Here is a 24,278-nt window from a genome sequence, read left to right as displayed (position 1 = left end):
GCGTAGTCAAGTTGATGATGGCTGTGATTTGAAAATTCTGTAATTAAATACATTTAATTTTGTTTGCGCTGGCGAAAAGCCACCCCTTTTGGCCGATATGTATTTTTCTTCGTGTTCGAATTCCACCGGGCAGCGTCTTAATCTTATCAACATCTCAAGCAAGCTTTCGCAGTTATTCAGGACCAAAGAGCGGTCGTGCTGCCTGCGTGAAAATACGAAGCCTCAAACAGATTTCACGAGTTAAACGGGACCGAAAGTGCTCATCCTGAACAAGCGACTATCTAGGAAAGTGCCGAATGGCTGCGCATTCGTCTTGACAACCTATGATTAACAAATATTACTATAAAGAAAATCCTTTACCAGTGAAACCTCGGAACAAGTTCATGGGCTAGAAGAGTACTACATCGAGTAATAACATTTCTCTTCTGTCTGCCCCGCAGACAACGAGCTGATGCAGCGCGCCGTGATGATGTCCGGCTCTGCGCTCAGCCCGTGTGCGATCCCGCGTGATGCTGGGCGCTACGCGCACCAAGTGGGACGCGCGCTGGTCTGTCCAGAGGTTGGCAGCGGCGCTGCGCGGGGCGACTGGCTGCGCCCCCGTCGCGTGCGAGAGCTGGTTGATGTTCCGCTGGCGGTTCCCGAGCATTTGAGTGCCTTTGGCCCCACCGTGGATGGCACCTTGGGGCCCGGAGAGCCTCGGTACGAGATGGCCTGGCCGCGCTCCTCGTACGCCGACTACGACCTGGTCTTCGGCGGGGCGCACTTTCAGGCAAACTTCCTGTTCACCGCCTACGAGTAGGGGTTCGAGTTGAGTAACCGTCCGAACGAACCCCTACCACGCATATTGTGCCATCATGTTTGCTATGCTATTTTATGCCATGCATAGCTACGTTAAGCTGTGTCATGCGGTCTTATACCATACTGTGCGGTTATCTGCAAAATATGGCATGGTGTGCTACAGGTACGGTACCGTTCGGCATTTTATGGTATGATATGGTATGGTGTGGTATGAATGGTATGGTGTGGTATGGCATGATATGGTATAGTATGGTATGATATGGTACGGCATGGTATGGTATGGCATGGTATGGTATGACATGGTACGGTACGATATATGGTATGTATGGAAAGGTATGGTATGGTATGGTTTGGGGCTTATTCGCCATTTCCATGATGAATTTGTCATTTCCATGGCCATTGGGGATTATTCTAACATACATCACGTTCAACAGTGCTGCGCTTTGTTGTAGTAGCGGCACACAAGTGCACCACAACGAATTCTCAGATGAGAAACAGATCTGCATATATTCTATCTCCGAGATAAGAAGGGAGGCCTGCACCCCTGCCTTTAGTAAGAAGCAAAAACGTTCTGCATTCCCTCCCGGCCGCATACGTTGCCACTGGAGAGCCATATTCATGCTAAGTGTGCTTAAGTATTATCTTGCTAGCCATCCTAGGTAAACTGAAGTAACTCCTAAAATACACTTCAAAGTTGAAAAGAATGGTTTTAAGACATTAACTATATCAGCCGAAAGAGACCTATCACAGACCCCGTTAAACGGGGAAAGTATACGTAGATGCCTGCACACACGCCGTTTGTGCACAACATGATATTAAATTTGCACTGTGCTTGAGCACAAACGTATATAAACAAAGGCATCTGTAGTATTCCGAATCGATTACTTCGTTCGATCCCTGCCTTTCTTTCGTCTGTCGGGCCCCTTCTCTTGTACTGCAGCTGGTCTGGCTCCCTTTCAGGTGTCGACTTTCATGCCACGTGAGACAGTAACAAATCGGACAAAAACCTCTTTCAGTGCCACGTTAAGAAACCATCCTTCGAGTGAACACGGAGGAGGCAAAACTCCAGTCGTTTCTTCTAATATTCTCGTCATATCGCACTCGAAAATATATCGCGGCTCTCTATTATAACGCAGCAAAAATAAGCAGACTTAAAAACGGGCATACCCTACGAAACAAATATTTCTTTACCGACGTTCTTTGCACGCACACAGAAAATGGGTTCACCTCTCGATGACAATCCCACGATCTTTATCTTTCTCATTCATCGTTGCAGCGCAGACAACAACCGTGGCATTCTGCGGTTCCGCAGCGGCATGCGCTGTGTTTGCATATTGGCTTAACGCGCTCTTTCACGCCTTGAGGAAAAGGGCTGCACTGCTCTGCTCTGCGCAAACCACCCTGTACACATGCGCGCTGTGATTGCTGCAGCAAGATCTCTCCGCGCCTGCTTGGTGCTTGAAACGAGGGAACCATCCCCGCGCTGCCGGAGGGAGACGCTGCCGCGCGTCCTTCGCCACAGCGGCAGCATGTAGCAACGACGAGCCTACATGCCAGCGGGAAAACGCCGCCGCCGTGCTTCTCAGAGCGTACTGTCCTCGCCTTTTTGTCGCGCCGTCTGAAGGGTAGGAAAACTGCTTGATATTAGATAACTCGGTAGGATGAACCTCGTTGCACGTGCATTATGCGTTCCTCTGCCGTTAGTCCTCCGTCCCCCCCCCCCCCCCCCCCCCCCATCTGTCTTCATTGTAACCGTACGTTTCTCACCGTGGCGATGTCAGCGCACGGTAAAGATCCCCAGGTGGTCGAAATTACTCCGTAGCCCTCCACTACGGCTCCTCTTTCTCTCTTTCCACTTTCATTTCCACCTTCCTCCCTTCCCCTATGGTGCGGTTGAGGTGTCCACAGAAAACAAGTGAGATAGTTACCGTGACTTTCCCTTCCTAAATATCAATCAGTTCAATCAGTTCCTCACCGTGGCGACGGAGCCTGATTCCATTCCGTTTTGACCTCAGTCGTCACCGAGATCGCAGGTGCGCCCTAGGACGCCGTGTGCTACCATGCACGCGACGTAGCGCGCCATCTGTCTAGCAGCACTCTCACTCCGCTCTTTCCAGGACCCATGAATTGCGGGGCTGAGAGAGAGACTGAGAAAACATTTATTGCTCTAAAAAGTTTCTGGTTTAGCGGCGGGCCGATGTCTTCATATCTTCGGCCTCTTCACAAGGTCGGCGCCCCTATTCCAGGGCACCGCTGAGTCTTGCTGCTTCGCAGGCGTGCCGCACCAGTGCCCTTTGGGCCGTGAGCTCGCTGCTGGTCAGCAGACCCTCCCATTGCTCCGCACTCGGGTTATTTAGTTTGTGGGGCTGAAAAGTCTTCTCCTTTCTCCTGCCGTTGCTTTTACGAACGCGCATTCGTGTACGTCTCACGATGCTTCCAGAAACGTACGCTCGCAAAACTGGCGAATAGTTGTAACACCTTTATTTATGTCACTCCTCGGCAAACAATGTGGTCGAAAGCTTGAAGGAGGGAAGGGGCGGAAGAGGGGGGGGGGGGGGGAGGAGGGCAAGGCCGCTTGGATTGTGAATGCCGTGTTATTGTTGGTATATGCACGCATAGCACTCTCGCGGCCCCGTTCTCATGTTTCATCACTCTTTTTCTTCTTTGCTTCCATTTCTTTTGCTCCTTTTACTTTCTTTCCGACTTGCATTGCAACGGTCACTGCAATCTATCTGGCCTCTGTGTCCCCTGTACTGATTACAGGTCAGTGGCAGTCTGTTTCCGCACCACGTGGGCGTGCGTGTGATTAGACCCGGTTTGTTTCCAGCTCTGTTGGGGCTCTTGTTACTGCTTACAAATTGGCCTCTGCGGCCACCAGCAGCGCTGCGCCTGCCTCTCACATCCTCCTGCTCGCCCCCGCAGTGATATTTCTAGCTGCCCTCTACCTTTCTCTCCCCATCTCTGATCCGGCTTCACTTCCTCTTGATCCTTTCAGTACCCGAGATATCGGATTGCTCCGTTGGTTCTTGCTGCACAAGCTGCTGCCACCCGCCTAGCACATTCACTTGATTCTCTCGCTCACTTTCGTCGTGTTGTTTTTTCCTTTCCTTCTCTATAGTGGCACTCTTCGTTTCCTATTGGTTTACTCATTTACTTTCTTCTCGTTGCTTCCGCACTTAGCCTTACATTGTTGGCACGCTTTTGGGCCCTGGTGGCGCTTTCCGTATCTGTCGCTATTCCTTGTCAGCCGTTCCGAGGGTGTTTCCGTAAGAAGAGGAAGAAAGCGGAGTACTGTTGTTCGCGCAGACAAGAGAAACAAGGAGAAAAAAAGACTTCTCAGTGGCGCTTGGCAAGCGCTTGTCGGACTCCGTTTGTCCGTCGTTTGTCTCTCTCGGGAGTTATTTAGTGCCTCTGGCCCCCTTCTCCATCTTCTGAGATCATTTCAGTAATAGTCATTCGGGCTGAGCACGGAGCGTTTTGTCTCTCGGGGCAAGGGGAGGGATGATGTGTTCCACGACGTCGACCACACCTTCGGAATGAGGCCAACGGGATCTCAGGGTCTTGGAAAATATACATAAGCGAAATGTTGGCTTCGCACTGGAATGATTGTCGTAATGAATGAAAACAAGTGCTCCGCACTGGAGAATAGCACTAGAAGCGATGAATAGCAGGGAGGCTTATTTGGAGAACAATGTCTGGTCGACGTTTTTTCTGTTTTTTTTTTTTTATTTTTTGCTGAGAAGCCGTTATTAACGCCCCAGAGCCCTATGAGTGGTTATAGGATGCAGGCGAGGCGTCCAGTTTACTGCTTTTGAGTTTCTTGAGTTGCGCAAATAAAAGACCGGTTTGTTCAGGAGAAAAAAATTCAGCAAATAATTTTCAGTTGAAAATTGAACATTATGATGGGCTCCCTACTTGGATATAATTTGTTATGTAGTATCAAGCTGTGCTTTAGTTGCAACGTTTATTTTATATATTACTGACTGACACTGCGGAAAGCCAGTCCATACACTGTCTCGAATGTTCTGCGGCGGATACGAGAAATAACAGGGATGAGTGTGCGAATAACAAAACCATAACATGCTCGAAAGGAAACTTCCAGTTCTATTTTGTTTCACAGAGGGGTCTACGTGAGCTTCATTTAATAATAAAAACTTCAAATTTTCTTATTCGATAACATTTCCAGTTTGCGTATCACATTTGGAACAAAGACTTTCTTGCCCAAGCGTGGCAGGGTACGGGCATTTCCGATAAAATATCACGCTGAAATATGTCAGGCTTTCTTTTACAAAGCTACCTGTTATCAGCGTGAAATGTAAAACGTACAAGACGGCCTAAAAGGGAGCAGCGAAACGATGAGTTTGTTTTCCGAGGTAAAACAACTATCAGCGCATTCGAATTTAAGTTTGACGGTGCGGAGATCGGTGTGTAGAAATGAGCCCCTGATTATGCTATTCCAGCAACTGATATCATTGCTTCAAAGAATGCGTTGCAATAATGGTGTCCTATTTCGCACTTCGTGTTGACGCAGACGGTACACACAGTGATGCAGAATTTACAGCGGTAGTGTTTCGAAATGAGCACATTGGTCGAGATGAGATGCCTATTAGAACACGAGCACTGAAAGAAATAAAGCCTCTGGCGGCCACAGCCGAGCGTCGAAAGACAAATTACAATGCCCGCATGCTTAGAAGACAGCGGAGCTAGCAACACCGTTATTGTTGTTTATGATGGCGTGCATTCATGCGAAAGAGCTGCTCGCAGGTCAGGTTTTTCTCGTTGTGAAGAAAAACATAAAAATTGATGTTGCCGATAATAAGCGATAAGCGCCTTTATTGCCAGAAGTGGTAGTTTGGGTTTTCAGGATTTTCCGTCAAGTAAAGGTAGCGGGTTCGAATCCAACACGTTCGAGCCCGGTGAGGTCGTGGGCTTGAGTTCGGGCAACTATTATTGTCATACATCGGTCTCATAGCATATAATAAGGCACTGTATTCAAGGCGAGGTATAAGATTAAAATAAATAAAAAGAATAAAAAGGTGGGGAAAAGAAACAAACAATGGAGAGGAAAAGAGATGTAATATTATTAAAAAATGAAAGAACGACAAAACAGGAGAAAGAGGAGGTGAAGAAATAGAAAACAAGGGAGGAAAAAAAAAACCTTTCGTATTTTCGGCTCTTAAGCAGTCTCAAGAGCAATCCTGTAATATTTTTCTTTGTTTTCCTGCATAATTTGTTGCCTGAGACTAAGCGGGAGCATACCTCACACCGTACTATATCGTCGATGTTTTTCTACGCAAATACGACATACTTTGCGAAATCGCAACCTCTAAAACCAAGTCAAGGTTTCTCTGTGATGGCAAGAGTTTCCGTGAGCAAATATTTTTGAGCTGAACCTTCAGCGTTATGAGCCTTTGCACAATAAGAAAAAATATTAGCTTCGTATGACAAAAGCACGGAAAATGATATTGTGCAAGTCTTGTTAACAGCTTATTACTTTCCTGCACAGTGCGGACTAAGCCATCGGGCGCTGGTTAGCATATCGTAGTGGAATGCTCCAGATTCCTTCCGATCACTTGTAGTTGCGTAACGTGCCCCTAAATCTCAGTTCTTACGAATGTTCGCGTTTCACCTTCACCGAAACGTAGCCGTCGGGGCGGTTATTGAGCGAGGTACCTCAGACTGAATAGCACAATGCCCCATCCTTCACAGTGAGCGGGCATAGAGTGATCGATGTGAACGTGCATTCGAAAAGTATAAACAGCGAGAAATGAAACGGCAGAAAAGATATCTTCTACATGCACTCTTTTTTTATTTCTCTTCAGTTCGTTTCCTCTCTCCAAAAAAAAAAAAAATCAGGGCGTTGGCAGCCCGTGTTTGTCATGCGCCTGAATTCAGTTCTAGTTTGTTTCTTCTTCTGCATCTTCACTTTCCACGGGGGCAAATTCTACGGTACATCGAGCGCGAAGAAGAGGCAGCCAGCAGTTTCTTCAATCTTTCTTGAAATTCTAGTCCTTTTCTGAATGCCTTTCTCTTTCTTTATCATTGCTTCCTTTCATTGTACGCGTTCTATCGGTTTGTTGTCTTCGAGCTGGCTTCCCTTGCTGCAACGAGTGACGATTCTCTCTAGCAACGCTGCTGAATGTCGCAATTCAATCCGGCTGTCTCCATCCAATCTCGGCGCGATACCTTCATCTTGTTATATTTGCATTCTGCGCGTGCCACTTATTTCTTTTTTTTCCAGTGATTTTTTTTTCTGTCCCCCTGCTTTGAGCAAGAGCTTTCTGTCTACAGAGTTATCACTCATCTCTCAGTGAGAAACTTGCACTTGATTCCTCTTTGAAAGTGCATCTTGTAGTCTCCTGTTGTTTCCGTCTTGTTTCTACCCAAGTTGTGATGGCTCCGGTAGTTGTACCGTTGTGAGGAAAGCTTCTCTTTTATGCGAAGAATATTGCTAGAGGTAGACCACAGCCCTTCGTGATGGTTACACGCCGTGCAAAGAATGTGGAATGCTACGTCACACCACGTAATACGCTGACGTCACGACAGAGGAGAGATGGGGGTCCATCTCGCGCCGTCGGCTGCGGTTGCACGCCGTGCGGACCACGTGGTATGGGGACGTCACACCACGTGATACGCTGACGTCACGACAGAGGAGAGACAGGGGACCGACTCGCGCCGTCCGCTGCGGTTGCACGCCGTGCGGACCACGTGGTATGGGGACGTCACACCACGTGATACGCTTACGTCACGTCAGAGGAGAGGAGGCGCGGAGAGGAGAGGAGGCGCGGTTGCACGACAGCGTGCAACCGCGCCGTCGGCTGCGGTTGCACGCTGTGCGGACCGCGTGGTATAGCGCAGGTTTATATATAAAGGGGAGACGATTGCGCAGTGGGTCACCGCCGCTTGCGGCAGGAGGCTAGCCTGGCACCGAATTTTATCTGTTCTAGGCCGTCATTGCTCACGCCACCGCTGGTGGTGGACGACGGCTGTTGTTGCGGCGCGCGTCTTTCTTTCCCTCTTCTTTTTCTTTCTTCTCTATTTTCTCTTCTGTCTGCACGAGGCAGCGGAGATGGCTCAGCTACAGAGCCAGTAGCAGGCCCGTGCATTTTCTTTTCCTTCTTCCTACAGCCACAACAACAACAACTCGCCTCCAGTAGACCCTCACAAAAGGTGGCGATGCCTCCAGGGAGTGCAGCCGAGTGGTGGAATGAAAAGCGAAGGCTGCGGTGTGCTGCAGAGAGCCCAGAAGAGCCGAGTTTAGCAATCAATATGCTTCGCATCTGACCAGGCTTAACCAATCTAAGCCTCAGCCATTTTTTCTAAACCAATCGAGCCTACCTAGGGAGCACTTATTTTAGAAAGAGCAACTTAAAGACCCTCCCCTCCCCCTCCCCTCAGCCCATATCCTCCTCTATTATCTCGCAATAAAGTTTTTTACTCGGTCAGTTAAGTACATATCGTCGTCTTTTTTGTTTCAGCTTCTTAAGCGATCTACTATCAGAACTTTCGCAACGGATTTCAAGAAGATTATATCTGCCGCACTCTGAATTTCTTCTTGTATGGAGGGTAATCCTCTCCGCACTACATCAGGCTTACTATGAAGCGGGCTATTGCGGAGCATGCCTTTTGATTGTAGGGAACCAGAGATGACCTAAACTGAATGAGCGTGGACGAATATTCTAGAAATGAGATAGTTGTACAGTCTTTGCTTATGCGTGCCTGTCTCTGAAACATGTCACTGCTAAAAGAAAGCACAAAAATGAGACTGCAAGCACCATTAATGGGGGAGTTTCTTCTCTGCACGTTTGTGGTTTTACCAACTTGGTAACGATTACTAAACGTAATACGCTCTAGTAGACTCAACCTGAATGGCGTTCAAATAACTTGCAGTTCACCGAACTTCACATCGACGGAGACGGGGTCCGAGCGGAGAAAAGGCGGCCGCGGGAAAAATGTCGCCTGGCTTGCCATTGACCCCGTGCACCAAAGATAATTCACCATAAGTAAGAGTGAGCAACTCCATTGTTGACACGGCAGAAAAAACAACAACAAAAATTTTATAAGTGATATTCAAGGGAGAGGCATAAATAGTGACATACCACGAGAAATGAGGGAAAAAATGTATAGCCTAATCCGTTTAGAGCGCAGCTCTATGGCGCCCATTCCTGCGTTTCGCGTCGGCGTCGTCATCGCCGTTGCCCGTCGTAACCAACTCCGCAGTCGGGGCAGCGCGCGCTCCTGCGACCGCTCGCCGCTGCGTGTACCCCTCCTGTACCCCTCACCCCTCGTGTTCTCCGGTTGCTGCACGCAATCCATTGTCTCGCGTTTGCTTGTGAGCAATTCTTTTGGTGAGGGAATAGGTACATGATATAAGAAATGCAGTTAAAAGGCTGTCCTAAACGAATCAGTGGAACGAATGCGTTTCGCTCTTTCATGCCTTCATGGCATTCTTGCTGGGCTTCCTGCGGTTGCTTCCACCGCGTTATTGTCCTGGTTGCATTTGCCTCCTAATAGTTGCTTCTTTTATTTTTCTCGCGGTGCTTTATTCGCTTTGGCTCCAGGCTGATGGGCCGTACGTATCTGACCGAATCTCGGCGTTTTTTGATGCGGACGAAGTACAAAAACGCATGTCTTTTTTAAATTTCGCTTCAATCGAATCAATACATGGGGCTGAAAAAAAAGATCTAGAGCATTTCGGACCACTAAAATGCTATGAGACGAAAGCCATAATAGCGCGGTGGATTTCAGCCCTCCACTACGGCACCTCTATCTCCCTCTCTTCTGTCACTCTCACATTCCTCGCTTCCTTTACGGTGTGGTACATGTGTCCGCAGAGAATGGTGACAGATACTGCGTCATTTATATCCTTTAAATCAATTTCAAACGCCGGTGATGTCGGCTGTATTACCGCCTCCTAGACATCGAATTCTGCTTCCTTTTGTTCCATGGTGCTGCATTCGAGGAACCAGCAAATTAAAGGCGCCGCACGGACGCCTGGATTGGACTCAGCTTCGTATATGCATGAATAGCCTGGTGACTTCATGATCTGTCTTGACGGTACCTCGCGTGCCCCTTGTCGAACACAACCAGCATTTCATTGAACGCATCAAAATTCAGCGGCGTTCTATAATTCTTCACAGGAAAGGAAAAGGGGCAGTATATGTTACTAGAGGAATCCCGCTTTCATCCTCATGGTAGACAAGGGACATTGTGCAGAGCGTTTCACGATCCGGGGCGTGGCGCGAGTGGCTCGAGAGTGGCGCGGGTAGCGTTTCACGATGCTCTCCGCTACAAAGGTTCAATCGGCCTCAGGCCGAGGTACTGCTCAGGTTAATGCCAGCAGTAATGATTACCGTGTTGTCCTTCCCCATTTCCCAACTGGTAAGCTTGTCGTCGATTCTGTTTTTCTGCATGCTGGCCTCGCCGGTCGCCCCTACCGTGCCCAAGACTTCAGAGACGCCCTTCGGAACGTGGTGGATTTGGAAGAAATAAGCTCTATCGGACAATTTCAAATGTCGCATGTCTGGATGGTTACATGTAAATCGGCGCACTCTAAAGCAAAACTAGTCTCATGTGGAGATTTATTGGTTAAGAACCGTCGCTGTGTTGTTGTGGATCCAGAACCGAAGGAGATAAAGGCGAAACTTCTCTGGCTGCCTGAACGCTTGGATGACTCCTTTATTTGTGAATCTCTACAAGCTTATGGCAAAGTCGCCTGGATTTCGAGGGAAAACTGGAAAGTTGCCGATATGGAACAGTTGAAGACGCTCAGCCGAGATGTGACTGACTCTTGCCGAAGGGGTTAGCGTTGGTGACGTCCCACATCCGCTAACTGTGTGTGGAGTGCAGAGCCTTGTTTTGATACCTGGCCGACCACCTCTCTCTCTTCGCTGCAACCGTGTAGGACACATTCGTCGGCACTGCCGTACGCCGCATTGCGAAGATTGCCGGCGTTTCGGTCACACAGGAGAGGAGTGTGTGGTTACATTCGCGGACAAGCTTTGGCCCCGAGTCCGGCCTCCTGACGAAGCATTACGGGAGCACATCATGGACGCGTCTGATATAATTGATGCGTCTGACGACCTTCCTGTCGGCGTTGTGGCCGAGTCCTCAAGTGCTACTGCACAGGATACTGAGGAACAAAATACTGCTCATGCGCCCGAGGGTAATGAGAACAACTCAGCGTCTCAGGCCTTGGACGAGATGTCGTGTCAAGCTTCGGACAAGGAGCCAACCGCAGACGATCCACCAATCGTTCCCGAACACCCGGCGAATGTCACCAGGGATATTGTGACCCCTGTGGCCGTTGCTGTGCAACAACGTCCAGACCAGGGCCAAGTTCCTGTGGCTGACGGGCTCGCGGCTGCCGACGAGCCAGTCTTGAAACGCCGTGCATCATGTGCCTCCGAGTCCAGTGAGGAGGACGATCAAGCTGGCAACAAGCCTCGTCGTCGCGGTCGAGCGTCGAAGCGCAAAGGGAAGTGCCGGCGTTCGCGGTCGAGGAGGCCTGGCGGTGGTTCAGAGGCGGCTTCGCCGTCTTCCGAGAGGCAAATGGAATTGTAGGCAAAACTATGTGCTGTCACCACGGCGGTCTCTGAAGAGATAGTGCTTGCAACTCTCAATGTACGGGGTCTTAGGTCTCGCCTGAGACAGATGCACCTTCGCCGACTATTGCACAGCAGGCGTCTAGATATTGTTGGTTCATAGGATCACAGGAAGGGAAAGGCGCAGTATCTGTCACACTTGCTCTGTGGACACCTGAACCGCGCCGTAAGGGAAGGGATGAAGGTGAGAGTGAAAGTGGATAGAGAGAAAGGGGGTCGTAGTGGAGGGCTACGGAGTAATTTCGACCACCTGGGGATCTTTAACGTGCGCTGACATCGCACAGCACACGGACGCCACTTCGTTTCACCTCCATCGAAACGCAGCCGCCGAGGCCGGGATTCGATCCCGGTAACTCCGGCACAGTAGTCGGGCGTCTTACCACTGCACCACCCCGGCGGGGCAAGAGAAGGGATGAAGGTGGGAGTGAAAGTGGATAGAGAGAAAGGGGAAACGTAGTGGAGGGCTACGGAGTAATTTTGACCACCTGGGGATCTTTAACGTGCGCTGACATCTGATATTAAAAAATTTGGAGGACGCTTAAGCTTCGCCTTCAAGAGTGGAACGCGATAGCGTTATTGCACCTCTTTCGCGCAAGGCCCTGCAATACAACAGCCGTCGACCTGCCAAGGAGTGTAAGACAATGCGCTACGGCGCAGCAATCACTGATCAGGCGCCCCGCGTCGGACTTTGCACTCACGAATCACGCGGTGAGCGCCGAGCAACGCAGCGTTCGGCGCGGCAACGAAACGTGCGCCTGAGCAAGCGGAACGAACCAAAGAACTCGGTGTCTCGGAGGGAGAAAGCCGGGCAGCGACGCGCCATGAAGGCGGACGCGTTCATGGGGTTGACGCCTTGATGGGATCGTCCTCTATCTCGCCTGGGAGCACCACGCAGAAGCATGATTCCTCGGAAGCAGCTCGGCACACATCGCAGGGGACATTTTCCCAGCAGAAGCGCTACGGCGCAGCGATCACGTCAGAGGCGTCCGGCATCAGACGCTGCACCTAGCAATCGTGCTGTGAGCGGAAAGAGGAGCCGCGTCGCCTAAACACCACTGTTCGAGTGACGCACGCTGGATGTTGGAAGGGGAGAGAGCTAGAAAACTTATTAAACGCAAGAGTATTGGGGCATCCTCGCACCGGTACCCGCGCGGCCCGAAGGGGAGAAGCGGGTGAGCGAAGTTAGTGATCGAAAGAAAGGAAAGACGCTTGATTCTACAACCCGTGAGGTTTGGTTTGGTTTGGTTTGTGGGGTTTAACGTCCCAAAGCGACTGAGGCTATGAGAGAAGCCGTAGTGGAGGACTCCGGAAATTTCGACCACCTAGGGATCTTTAACGTGCACTGACATCGCACAACACACGGACGCCTCTTCGTTTCGCCTCCATCGAAACGCAGCCGCCGTGGTCTGGTTCGAACCCGGGTATTCCGGCACAGTAGTCGGGCGTCTTACCACTGCTCCACCCCGGCGGGGCTACAACCCGTGAGGGTGCACGGCGAAACGTCAGGGGCGAGTGGTGCGCCATGTGTCGGGGCAGCGCCGCACGTTGCGAGGAGGGGTTCTTCTGTGTTTGCCGCAAGATGACTCTGCATGTGCGCAGAGCGCGGAAGAAATGTAGCGGAAACGTACTTGGCTACCCGTGTAACTGCGACTTCTGTAACATGCTCAAAATTACCGATATGCACCGCAGCATAATGCTCTACGGCACGTTTCTAAGGCAACACCGCATTCACTAGAAGCGCTTTTGTACCGCTTTCAAGCATCTAACTCGTGGCTGAGCAATAAAGAAAAAAAAAACTCGTGGCTGAGTGGTAGCGTCTCCGTCTCACACTCCGGAGAACCTGGTTCGATTCCCACCCAGCCCATCTTGGAAGTTGCTTTTTATTTATGAAGTGCATGCCGGGAGTTATCGCTCACGGCCAACGCCGCCGACGCCGACGACACCGGCTTTTCTGCGACACGAGCTCAACGCTACCGCGTTAAAAAACTGATTAATTCATAGGAAGGGAAAGGCGCGGTAACTGCCTGACTTATTTTCTGTGGACACCTCAACCGCGCCGTAAGGGAAGGGAGAAAGGGGGTGAAAGTGGAAAGAGAGAAAGAGGAGCCGTAGTGGAGGGCTACGGGGTAATTTCGACCACCTGGGGATGTAGGGAAAACTGTCGTTCTCTTCCCTTGAGATGCCATCGCGTTGCACTCAACGTCTGCAGCTTTTTCAAACTGCACCTCTACCGCTTCAAAGACATGCTAGCTTCGATTAAAAGATTTGATTATGCTTTATCACAAACCTAAAGATTCACACTATTTTGCAAACAGCTGCAAAAATGTGCTCGCAACAAAACAAAGGTGAGGGCAGCCATGGCAGAAGGCAAAGTCACGAGAATCGATGAGCGTGCTGTTTGCCTACGCCCGGGGAGAGAACACATTCTAATGAGGACGGGATCTACGCCGGAGCGATGTGGGGGATGCGCTGGTATAAAGTAAACAAATAAGCAAAACACCAAGTGTGCGGTGCCAGCGAAAAAAAAAAAACAAACGAAAAAAAAAAACTGCGAGAAAGAAGCTGCCACACCCATGAGCAGAGGTAGAGTGACACCCTGTTTATTTGCATCCCTGTTGACACGTGCACGCGCTGTGGAGGCGCGAAAGCACGCGCATATATGCACTATATAACCTGCTTCTGGGAAAGAGAGCAATGGTTAGCCTTGATCGCCTAGTAAAGAGCAGAAACACACGCAACTGTCCCAAAGAATACCATTGTGCAGAGGGCGAAGCTTTGCGCGTGCTCGGACCAGCTAGAAATCCCGTACCTGGCCTGGCCAGCGGGCCAGACTTGGGCTGCTCGGAAACCGTCTGCTTCAGGCTCGGGCCGGACAAGGATGTATTTGTCTTGGGCGGGTCGGGCTCCTCAATTTCGCAACTCTTGCGAAAGTGCTAGGCGTCTCTAATTCGCAGCAGGGAATGTCTCCTGCCTTCCATGCGCCCAGCCAGGAGAAGTGCCCAGTGATTTTTTAATGGTCGCGTGTATGCACAGCATATGGAGAACGCGAATGGATGTTCGCCATGATCATGTTGTCGTAGACCCAGCCCATCAGTATTTTGTTGAAAGTGTAATGTACACGTGTGATGTTTTCGGAGGGCAATCGCATCGACGCGCTCCGCTTTCGGAATTTCTTATCATCGCGCTTATGCCAAAACACACCACAGTCGCCCATTATGCAATGATGGATCATTTTGGCGTGTTTTCGTTTATTTTGCGTGTTTGGCGACGATAAGAAATTCGAAGAGTGGAGAGCTTAAGCGCAGCTTTATTCGCATCTCTTTCTATCGGCACTATGTTTCATCAGTTTGCTTGGACGACATCGCACAGCACACGGATGCTCTTCGTTTCGCCTCCATCGAAACGCAGCCGCCGAGGTCGGATTCGAACCCGGGTACTCCGGAACAGTGGTCGGGCGTCTTACCACTGCACCACCCCGGCGGGGAGGCGGGGCTCACGTGGCAGTCTAAGAGACGAAGATAGAGAGAGAGGAGGAAACCGAGAGGGTGCTACAGCCCTTTTTGGCAGATTTGAATGTCATTGTTGCCCATGCTGTAGGCTTGTCGGCAGGTCGTTTCCTGTTTCTGCGAAAGACGCTGCCTTGTACTGGCCTAACTTATAATATCGACGCCGAGGGTCGGTTGATATGTTGCGATCTTCTACTAGTTAGGAAGCCATGGCGGATAATTAATGTTTATGCTTTTAATACTGTGACACAGCGCATTTTTTTTTTTTTTGAACACATAGCCAGCTTTCTTGACTGTGACCGACATCTTGTGCTAATGGGTGACTTCAACTGTGTTTGCAACCCCATAGATCGTTTTAGTGACACGCAGTGACAGGAGTGGGGAACTTTTGTTCCGTGTTACAGAAGATGCGGGACTGGTTGATACAGGGGCGTCCTGCCGTGCTTTTAGATCATTCACCCATATTCAGGGGCATTCTCACGCTCGTCTAGACCGGATCTATGCATCTTGTACATTAGTTTCCCGCTGGCTTGTTTGCGAAACTATACCGGTTTCGTTTTGTGATCATAGCATGGTAGTAGCCCGGCTCGGTGGCAATGACCATTCAAAGTTTATGCCGCAGTGGGAACTCTGGAAGTTACACTCATCGCTGGTAAATGATCATGAATTTATTTTTCGTGTGCGCTCACAGCTCCAATCATGTTTTCCAGAAATCTACCATTGTTCGCCGCTTGGGAAATGTTCAAGCAGGAAGCACGTGCGATAGCAATTGAACTTGGCTCAATTAAATCTTTCTACAGGAAACATCAGGAGGAGACACTTAACAAAAACTTGTGTAACCTGTATGAGCTAGAATGTGAATCCCCTGGATCATATACGGACGAAATCGCTAGTGTAAAAAGTGAGTTACAAAGGCATGATGCGGAACGATACAGGGGTGCCTTAATTCGATCTCGTGTCAAGCGTGCTTTGCACTGTGAGCGGCCGACGCGGCAAGCTTTGCTTGATGAACGTCATCATGCGACTGCAAAGCTGATTCCGGGAATTATGCGTAATGGCACATTGGTTACGAGTACGAATGAGGTTACGTCCGCATTCGTGGATTATTACTCGATGTTGTTTAGTGCCACTCCTCCTGTAAGAAATTCTAACATCTCGCGTTTCACATCCCTGGTGACCCCTTTATCAGAAGATGATTTCTCTGTAATTAGTAGCTTTTTCCCGCAGCAAGAGGTAGAAGTGGCAACTGATCAATTACCTCTCTCAAAAACGCCTGGTCCTGATGGCATTTCCTCTGAATTTTACGAAGATTTTAAAACTGTTCTTGCTTCTATCCTGCTAGATGTCTTCGCGATAAGTATTGATCTAGAAGCCCTTCTCGAGACTTGTACAAAATGCCACACAGTCCTAATTCCAAAGAGTACTGATGAAGAAAAATTACGCTCAGTGGAAGGCTATAGACCAACCACACTGGCAAATGTGGATTACAAGATTTTCGCCAAAATTTTATCAAATCGCCTACAGTTCGCATGTCGGTTCTCGTTGGCCCTCACCAGACGTGCGGCTTGAGGGGCCGAGCCATACAAAGTAATGTACATATTGCGCGCACAGTCCCCGAATCGTGCTCCTGCTCTCATGATCAGGTTGCTTTACTTCAGGTCGACCTCGCAAAAGCATTTGATCGAGTTCGTCATTCTTTCCTGTTTTCTCTTCTAGAACGTTGGTTCTGTAGTACTGAAGGAAGTGCAACTTTGCTATAGAAATTGTTCGACTCGCCTAATTGTAAATGGCCACCTATCAAGCCCCATACCAATCAACTCTTCTGTGAAGCAAGGCTGTCCGATGTCTCCACTGCTTTTTGCTCTTTACTTGGAACCACTTTGTCAGAGTGTTTTACATAACAGTAGTATCCATGGCTTCCCTCTCCTTGGAAATGAGGTTAAAGCGCTTGCATATGCGGATGATCTTGCGTTTTTCTGCACTGACAAACGAAGCATAGAGAAAGTTATATCCAGCATAGAAGAATTTGGCGTTGTTTCGTGTGCTCAGATGAATCACTGCAAGAATTCCAGCCTTTGGTTTGGTTCGTGGGGCTCAACACCACCCCTATATGCAGGAATTGAATGGTCATGTGTGCCCCCTAAATATCTAGGCGTTCCACTGTACGCATTTAAGTCAAGTTCAAATTACTGGAAAGAGGGAGTTCCAGTAGCCCAGCGTTGTGCCAATACATTTGTCACCTATCGGCTTTCAATATTCGGTCGGGCTCAGGCTTGCAACATGTTTTTGGCGAGAAAACTTCATTATGTGCTTCAGGTCCTCCACTGTGCTAGGCATTACATCCAGCGTTTTCACCGAATATTTGCGACGTTTATTTGGTCATCCAATTTCTAACCTATTCGGCGTGATAACCGATTCAGACCTGTTTGTGCAGAGGGGCTCGGCTTAGTGCATCTGTATGTAAGGCAGTTAGTTGCCCGTTTCTTCTTTTTTCGTGATTGTTCACATCCGATTATTAGAGCATTCCTACAAGTTAATTAAGTTAATTTCATGAATCTGCTTCCCGACTGTCACCCGTTAATAATTAGGGGGTATTATTAACGATGCGCCCTTAACGGTGCGCACACTCCCAGACACCCTTAGAGTGAGTGGGGGTAGCTGTTCCGGTCGCGAAGGAGATGCCCTCGACTTGCGTGGCAAGCTCAGCCGGAATCCAACTACCTAGTAGTGACAGAAGGGGGTGGCCGTTTGGTGCCCAGCTGTCGCCGGTTCAAACCAGAGTAAGGATCGGAGTCAGAAGTAACAAACAAAACACAATTTATACACAGCAAGAGACGATACAAAGGAACACACAAGATCACTTGAAATACAACAGACGAGAGGTTCACAGAACACAAACTCTAAGCATGCAACTACAGAATGATTCAATAACACAGGCTTTACAACAGATCAAACACGAGAGAGTTACATAAACAAACACCAAATTGTTCACCGGGCACTGTTGCAGTCCGACGCCTCAAGAGTCACGATGTGGCCGCCATACGAGACGAGCGCCGCTCCCTTGAAAGTCCGTGGGCTTGCCAGAAGCGGGTGATCCCCGGGAGTCCAGCCGAAGCACAGGCGAACACGTCGCAAAGTACTGACGAACTGACTGACTGACTGACTGACTGACTCATCAAGCGGCGCGGTCTCTTTAAATAGGGCGCGCCGCGTCTGTCTGTTAGCACGCGTCAAAGCTAGCGTGCACACACACTTAGCTTCGCTGGTTATAGCGTTCTCTCTTCCTCCCGTCGAGCCGCGCGTCGTCATTGGCCAGGTCCCATAGAAGATGCTGGAAATTTCTGGTTGATTCCAGTCCGATGAACCACCGTCCTCCCCGGGCAATGGGAAAGAGGGTGACGGCAACGCGTACAAAGCTACGCGCTCTCCCGCGCGGGGAAGGGGGCTTTTCTCTACATGCTTTCCACGCGACGCCGCGCGGGCCTCGCGCCGTGCCGACTTGATGAATATGTGCGCCGATTTCGTGACACCGACTTTGTGGTTTCTTCAGATTTTACTGATCGCCCGCAGTTACTAGGATTTATGCAGGAAGTTTATGCTTCGGTGAGTTTTTTGACAGTACGATTCTCGAATGAGTACTTATATTCTGTTTCGCGCAAAATACTATACAAGGATTTGGTAGCAATGCTTTTTCCGCCACCACTGTATCATTCTTTATACTTCGGCTTTAAGGGTCATGATGTGTTAAAAAGGGTGCGCAAAATGCAGATTTCTCCTTGCACGAAAACATTTTTCTTTAAATTACACACCGAAGCTCTACCTGGTAACACATGGCTCCAAGGAAAAATATTTTTGTATCTTCTGTAAAGTGCCGTCTGTGTGATGGGCCCGAAACAATTGAGAACTGTTTCATTAATTGCAAAGACGCAATTCTTTTTTGGGATCTGATGCAAAGAACTCTAAAGAAAGACTGTTCTAAATTCGTACAGTGTGCGGTATCTTGCTGTTACACAATCTGATTACGAACCATATGACATGTTTTTCCTTATTGGACTTCATAGCTTGTGGAAGACACGCATGTCGGATCGCAACGCTGAACCTGTTGTTCCACCTAGACTCCATTTTAGCAGTATGATGTTGCAACTGAACGACACTTATGATGACAATGACTTTCAACCTGATTGGTTTCCGCTGGTGACACGGTGCTTATTTTTGCCTGCCTTTTAAAAAGTTGTGTCTTCTGTTGTGCATCTCAGCAATGGCTGAAGGAATTGTAAGTATTCTGTGTACATAATCCTTTCTGTATAATAAATGCCATGTCAGAAAAAACAAAAAATCCGGTGCGTGGCGCAGTTGGTAAAGCGATGAGAAGGAGATCCAAGGGATGGAGGTTCGATTCCCGGTGGAGACAAGGTTAATTAATCTCTTTTTAACTCTCCTCCGCGAAATCGTGACACCTCTTCTGACAACCTTCTGACGACAACGACGAGGCTTTAAAGGCTTTCGCCTTTATAAATAGACTGAGGCGCTCAAACGTTTCCCACTGCGAAGCGAGCATCGTAGCTTCCAGTGAAGTAGAAGAGGTGTTGCAAATATGTATGGAAGGGAAAACGACGTCATCGATATCAAATCATCTCAGTTTATTATTGCATATTTATTTATTTCTGGTGAAACAAATGGCAAACCGGGATGATCGAGTGATTACAGAAGATGAAATGCGGCGCAAAATTTGCATCACACAGTTCCGAAACAGAAAAAGCAGTGTCGGCACGAAACAGATGTTGATTTCAAAAGAGATAAAAAGCATGAAAGCCTTACAGTTACTCACAAGTACAAACATGCATTTTCGGAGAAAGCTCGTCGCAGGCAGCGAATGAGAACAAATGCATTATGATGACAACAAAACATCAAGATTTTACAGTTTTGAATATGGCGTTTTCTTTTTGCCTCTTCTATTATTAAAGTTGATGAATTACATTGTCCACCACTCATTATTACCGATGCATGCTGTGGTTAATCACATGATGTCTCATGTACATGCGCGTGATAAGTACAGATAAAAGAAAGGGGAGGCGCGAAGTGGGCGAGATGGGAGGTATGTGGTTTCCAGAAACCTTTACTTTCCTCGACAGATATTGAGAATTATGTTTCTGTTAGTTCATGCGCACCAAGGAACATCGGCCCGGTTTACTCTGTAGTGATTGATTTCAATGCGTTGAACTGAACCAAATGTATCGCATTCAGTCATGTTGGTCTAGCCCTTTTCTTTTCTGTGATATAGACGACGCGATATGCATCAGCAGCAGCCGCTGCGCAAGGCAAGCCGCCAAAAATTGGTCAAAGGCACCGTGAACGGTGCCCGAACCCGTACAGGCCTCTCACAAAACAAAAACAAAAACAAAAAAAAAAACACAACGTCCTCTTCTACCGCCTTTAACGCGACAGAGACCGTACAGTAGAACTCAATTCTAATAACAGTGAATGGAGTGGAGGTTACAGTGGAAGTTAAACGGACCTTACTGGCGATAAAACCTGGTGACCCCGGGAAGGCGTCGGTGTGAGACAGGAGTAACGCTCCGTTCTTCCTGTATATCTTCTAACTCCCGTCGTTGTTGACTCTGTGGCGTATAAAACTAATTTTGCTTTATTTCAGATGAAATTCTCGTGAGTCGAACCAACGGTGTACAGAAGACCTTTTGACCCACATGAGCATTGGAAACCTTTGCGTGGAAGCTCATTCCGCATTTCAAAGTAAAATATGTATAAATTACAAGTAGAAACACATTGCTTTTCAAAGCAGAGTACTACGCTTCACACGCTAGATTTCCATGGCATGAGAAAACCATGCCTGCGGCTTTCTTTCAGCACATTTTTCGTGTTCATCTATTCCGCGAGCTCGGGGTCGCCTTACTAATCAGTCTCTTCCGCACAACGCAGCGCGCGTAGGTCAGATAGTTGCGCATTTTTCCTTTTTCTTTTTTGAGCGCTGATATCTGACACTTCATGCAACCGGAGCTCGAGAGCATCGCGCCGGTTTTAGAATTTCATGACTATCAGTCTCTAATGGCTCGGCGCTTGAGTTATTTATTAACAGCTCGTGGACCGGGATTTACGGGCAATAAAGCTGGAGTGATATCTCACATTTTGTGTATTTTTCTTTCTTAAAAGCCTCTGAACCGGTGGAAACTGCTTCTGTGCGTTTATTTTACTCCTCATCATCTCGTGCCTCAGAACGCTCGTGGATTAGAGACTGAATATCTGCGTGAAATTGGGGCTCAGCTGAAAATATCTCCGCAGTGTTCGTACTGAGCCCTCTACAATTTCCGCTCACCGCGCCGGATTTAGTCTCCTGTTTTCAGTTTTCAGGTATTGTCCGACGAAGCGCAGTACAACAGGGTGCTGAAGGGTGGCTTATCAGGTACGAATGAGACATGATTTAACAGCGCGAATATCACGGACAAGCAGGGTAGAAGTGAGATAACACGGTGTTGACTAGCAACTGAATTTTGTTCAAGGACTGCCTTTGTTCACTAACGAAGCATGTACGCCTAATAGGGAGACAAAACGAACCCTATCGAGAGAAAACCAGGTGCGTGAAAAAACAATTAATTCAACTCATGGCCTGCAATTCGAGTGCAGCAGGCGTGCGCAGTAAACATCGCTAAAAGAGCATATAGAAGAAGAGGACTTGCCACATTTCAACTGAAACGTTCTACTTACAAATAGGATTCGGTGAAATAATATCGCATATGTTACTAATTCGCGGAGGTGACAACTCGGAACCAGAAAAACAGCACAGTCTGGAGGTTAATTTCTCAATCCTTTCATACAAAACCGCTGTCTGAAAAATTTTTGAGATTTAAAAAATTATAAGGAATATTGCTATATATCTTAATGCGAAGGTTGAGCACAACTATTTAAGCGCTTTTGCAGAATAATGAAGCGACGAATTTGAGTTGTTCTTATGTATGCGTAGTTACAAATGTTTATGACTGTTTATGAGGATTTCTCAGGAGTGAACGAAGAACCACTGGCGAGCGGCTCGTGATTCTTCTGCTCGTAATCCTCCTTCCTAAACTTCTGAGAAATTTTCTTTTGCTCGTGACTGTATCGTGGCTCCTCGTGATTTGGGACTCTCTCGCTCGTTTACACCGGTAATGGCAATAAAGGCGTTGCTGCTGAACCGCCGAAGTGCAGTGTAAGAGCTGCGTTCTAAAACGCTTTCATATGGTTGCAAGCAGAGCTGCCGTTAGGCATTCTCAGACGCGGACGATCACACCATCAATATCACAGCCCGTGGTTACAGCCCATCCCAGTAGAGAGGGATCACGGGGGATTGTGCTCTTGGGAAAAGGTGAGTGTGCTGCATATGCTGAAAATAATAGTGTCTTACAGCTGCAACAAGCGTTAGTATCGCCGTGAAAATTCCTGAGAAGCGAAAATGGGCGAGGACTGTCCTCTAAAAAAACTCGAGTCCATCCGACTCATCAGCTAACTCCCGACCTAGTGCTAGCCGAGGGTCAATCAGGAGTACAACTCCGCAGCCAAGCGGGTTGATATCGTGGGAGGCGTTTGCACGACTTAGCGTCAGGATTAAGAAGAGTGGAGAGAGTGTGCTTTTCGGTGCCATGGGCATTTGTCACTAAAAAGAGAAGAAGCAGATTTTTAGTAGCGCGCGTCGGTCGAGCCGCTGCAGCTCTGGTACGTACCCGTTGCAGTTAACAGAATTATTCTAGTGAACGCTACAATGAGCCCCCTCTCGGAGGTTCCCAACTTCAGAGGACGCATCAATGACAGGTCCGAGCTCAAATATCAAGCACCATCTTTCCTATCGATGCTGAAACATCACATAAAAGAATTAATGTACCTCATACGGCATCCTAGCAGAGAAAGTCGAATAAATACTCGAAACGTGCTGTTCTCAGACCGGAGTCAAGACTTATTGCAGTAGGAAAATGAAACAAAAAAAAAAAATAAAAAAATAAAATACCACTGAACACGCTTGCTGTCACAGTTGCTGGCGCGTCTAGTTTACCGCGCTTTGCGAAGCTTCCAATTCAGTCAAATATCTTCATTCTTCAGTTACTTTTCCTATTTTTCCACACGCGCAGGGTAATAATTAATTAAAACGCAACTAGAGCCCTAATGTTACCCAAGCACAAATCAGTGACGACCACAAGGCACTTTAACCAACGCACAAGATTCATCAGAAAGTTCCTTAGCCGTGTGGTTTTTCTTTGGTTTTCGTGCCTTCTTTTTTTTACCGGGGGGGGGGGGGGGAGTATGTGGTGGGTACGTTTTAAGGTTGAGTAAAAACCTCATTGTGTTTATAGATGCTATTCAATGGAGGTATTCTAGCTCAGAGTGTGAGTGGTTGCCAGGGGCTGATTTTTATGGCCAAAACTTTGTTATTTAACTCACATTTACGACCCACTGACAGTTAAAATACACGTCTTTATATATATATATAAACAAATGGTAACCGAATGAACAAAAAATACAAGAAAACATCCAGAAGAACTCACACCGACGCTCCACTTCCATTTAAGCTAATATTGCTCGGTAATACAACACATGTCCGACTGGGCTTCGAGCCACGTCAATGCCACGTAAGCGATGACCATCGTATTTCTGCTCTGCATCAGTTCACAGCGCGCTGCTGGAGGCGGTTTACACAGCTGGTAATAACTTCTTTTTGCGATAAGAAAGTAATGCTGGTTCGAAAGTTGCAGAGGAGTTTCAAATGCATTGAATGGTGGGTAGATTGGTTTATAGCATCCAAAAAAAAACAACAACAACAACAAAACATAGGATCAGTCCGCAAGAAGGTTAGAAATAAGAGCGCAGGAGGTGCTACTTGCAACCGAACGTTTTCCGCCACGTGCGGGAAGATGTATATATGTCGACATATAAACAGAAAACTTGGACACAGACGCTTCAAGAGGCCAAAACTGAAAAACAATTACCAAATATGCGCATATAGTACGCGAACGTTAGGCTTATGTGTATGCTATGCCTCGACCAAAGTTATATTCAAACAGTGACTTCACTTTGTGGGGCCAGATTCTGTATCTGACACTGGTGCAAAAGGATATCTTGCTTTCACGTGTGCTGGCCCGGCGACGGTTGCCGCTACTTGCTGCGTAGCCAGTCTCTTCTTCTATTTTTCTTGTACTGTTCATTGTTTATGTTTTTAATATATGTCGCAACATTTCTTGTAAAGGAATAATTTTAGACCTGATAGTGCATCTGTATTCTATAAGATTTGTGTCCTCTGCGTTCTGCTCTAATGTGCACGTGGATGGCCATATGAAAAAAAAAGGCAAGTTAGCAGCGCAAAACACGAGGTGACATCAGGGGCGCTGATTGC

General features: G+C 48.1%; 1 pseudogene; it reads left to right on the top strand.

The window, feature by feature from the left end:
* Positions 1-24,278, top strand: part of LOC146199220 (uncharacterized) — a 70,295-nt pseudogene that overhangs the window by 29,619 nt on the left and 16,398 nt on the right.

Source organism: Amblyomma maculatum, chromosome 2 (genome assembly GCF_055883805.1).
Source record: "Amblyomma maculatum isolate TAMU_Amacu chromosome 2, ASM5588380v1, whole genome shotgun sequence".
Taxonomy (NCBI): domain Eukaryota; kingdom Metazoa; phylum Arthropoda; class Arachnida; order Ixodida; family Ixodidae; genus Amblyomma; species Amblyomma maculatum.
The sequence above is the reverse complement of the archived record's forward strand: the minus strand, read 5'-3'. Positions and strand labels throughout refer to the sequence as shown.